The following is a 2,949-nucleotide window of genomic DNA, read 5'->3' as shown; positions in this document are numbered from 1 at the left end:
CTTTGTTCCCAAACAAGCCCCATTCTTTCTGTCACCTTAGAGCCTCCAGCTTTCTTTCCAGGGCCTGTCAGACTGTGGTACTCTGCCGTCCAGGGCATCAGGGTCCTTGTTGGGGAAAAGGAAAAAAAAAAGTGATATATATTATAAATTATTATAAATAAATATCACATATTATAAAATTATATAATATATACACATTATATAAACATATATTAAATGTGTACAATATATTATATTGAATTATTACTTATATCATTATTTTATATATACTCTAGTAAATATAAACATCATTATCATATAAAATACCATAGATTATATATAAATCTTATATCATGTGTATGTTATAAGTTGCATGCTGCATATACATATCACATATTATAAGTTATACATTTAAGAGAGAGGGAGAGGAAAATGAAGTTACTGTGTCTGGGAACTACTGTGAGTTTGCTCCTCCTGAGTTACATTTAGAGACCCAGCCAGGTGTGGCGTCACACAAAGGAATCTGTATTTGCAGCAAATAAGGAGATCACAGGGAATAACTTGCAACGCCTTGACTCCCAGAGCCGGAGTGAGTGGGTTCTTCTCATTTCGCATTTGGGATGAATATTCAGAAGGGAGCTTTGTCATCCCATGTCAAGGTGGGCGTGAGGTCGGTCAGGAGTCCTGAGAGCACAGGCCTATAGGGGCATCCTCTGCTCTGTTAATGCGGCCAGTGCGCCTCCTGGTGCAGAGACTTTCACATTATAATGAAGCAGAGGTGGCTGTCCCACAAGGGGAAGGGGCTAGGGATCTGCTCCCAGAGCCAGGATTAACTGGAAAGGGTTTGAGCTCCTTATCTTGGGCAAGGAGTCCAAGGCCTGGTTTCCTTGGAAACAGCACAGGGGGGGTGTCTCTGATGTGGTTAGACTGTTTCCTGGATTGTTAGAGACTGTCCATTTTTGCATTCCTTTTCTTCCCTTAAAATCCTTAACTACTGAAGTGTTTTTGTTTTTGTGTTTGTTTTTGTTTTGCATTTCTTCTTAATTCTGGCACCTCTCAGGAAGATCTGCAAGATGTGTGCTGGGAAAGTAGAGCCACAAGGGCAGACATCATAGGAAATAGCTGGGGGCCTAAAATTACTTCTCCTGTGCCAGGAAAACTATATTCCATCTTCCCCTCCTGACCCTGGAGACCCCTAGCTTTCTCTGCTCACACACAGACCCACTGATGGGACTCCTTGGTACTGGAGCCCCCGGTGGGCAGCGTGCATCAGCATGGTCCTTCAGAGAAGAAAAGCACAGCCCAAAGGCAGCTCTCCCCTGGGAAACCAGCATCTCCTTAGAGCCCCCAGGAATTAGGAGCAAGGGGGAGGCTCTCTGCTCCTTCCAACTTTGTGAGGGCCTCCTGGGCCCACGGTTCTTCTCCCACATCCAGTTTTCCCAATCCTCGTGCTCACCACTGGCTCCAGACCTTGCCAGCAGGAAAGGATTCTTCTGACCCAGGGTGCCTTGAGAATGCCTGAGACAGGTTCTAGGGTGGGCTCAAGGCTCTCTTCAAGGTCAGGGAGCCTGGCTGATTACTGTGAATCCCCAATTTATTCATGATGAAATCTACAATGAATTCATTAGTTCTCAAACTGTCATGATATTTAGTTGCTATTCCTAAGGAATATGATATTGGTCATTTATTTCTATATTTTATGGTGACTTACAGAAGCTGACACTGTTTTTCAGATATGACAATTATTCTTTCCAATTCTTCCTTTTTCTCTTAAGTTTTAGATCCTCCTTATCTTCAAATTTGATGCAGATTGAATTGCATACTTTTCTCCAGTGTATCAAAGAATCTTTTGATAAATGGACACAAAGTGATTGAGTAGGAACCTTTGTGCGATAGAAGTTTGACTCTCAAACACAGACACTGAGAAAGGCAAAGAGAAACCATGCACATTATATGAAACACACAATGTACTAGAAATTCTGAAATGAATATAAAATCATATTTTATTTCACATTATGTTGAACAATGATCTGACACCTGTGGATATTCCTTAAATGTGTGTTTAAAGAGTGAATGAGTGAATGAATGAATGAATGAATGATGCAGACTAAGCCCTCAGGCAGGAGGTTACTGTAACACACACATCCTCCCTATGGGGGAGGGAAGGCATCCCTCAGCCCTGGTTCTCTGTGAGTGTTTCTGCACCTCTGCACAGGTCATACCATGGTCTCTATGTGACACAGGGACAACAGACCCATCACCAGCCCTCCACCTGCTCTCCCACCTGACCTCACCTGTGTCCCTCCAGGCATCCCCGTCCATCCACCTGGCACACACTCTGGACCATCCCTCCCTCTCCCACAGTCCAGGGCCCAGTCACTCATCTCCCTGTGTCCCACCTGGGGACACAAGCCACTTCACCCTTCCCTATTTCCTTGGCTGTCATCTTCCTCCGGTCACCCGTCCCACCAATGGCCCCTTCTAGGTCTCCCTGTCCCAAATTCTGTCCTAGGACTTCCCATGGAGCTAATTCTCTAATGAGCAACAGTGAGGACAGGCACAGCTGGTATGAAGAATCTCACAGCAAATGGAAGGGAGGTCACAGGATGTCCCTGCACTGGTCGCTGCTAGACACTCAGACCCTGCTCTGTCTACAAACCTCCAGGGGCCTCATCAGGGTTTACTCTGTCCTGTCAGTCCTGCTCAAGAAAGACCCAGCATTCCCACTTTCTGTGTCCTCCTCTCTGAAGGTGTGTGTCCCCTCCGCAAGCTCCTGTTCACATTCAGCTCCCAGAGCCAGCCCACCTCCTCTGAGACCCTCCCACGGGGACAGATTCCCTCTGCTCTCTGTTCCCTATGTCTTGTCCTCAGCTCCACAGTGGTTCACAGGCTCTGCTGGGTCAGGACTGCTCATGTACCTCCCACTAGACCCCCGTCCACGGAGGAAGCCTGATCAGGGACAGCACACCA

This window comes from Neomonachus schauinslandi, chromosome 14, assembly GCF_002201575.2.
Source record: "Neomonachus schauinslandi chromosome 14, ASM220157v2, whole genome shotgun sequence".
In the NCBI taxonomy this organism is placed as follows: domain Eukaryota; kingdom Metazoa; phylum Chordata; class Mammalia; order Carnivora; family Phocidae; genus Neomonachus; species Neomonachus schauinslandi.
This window is presented reverse-complemented; position numbering follows the sequence as displayed.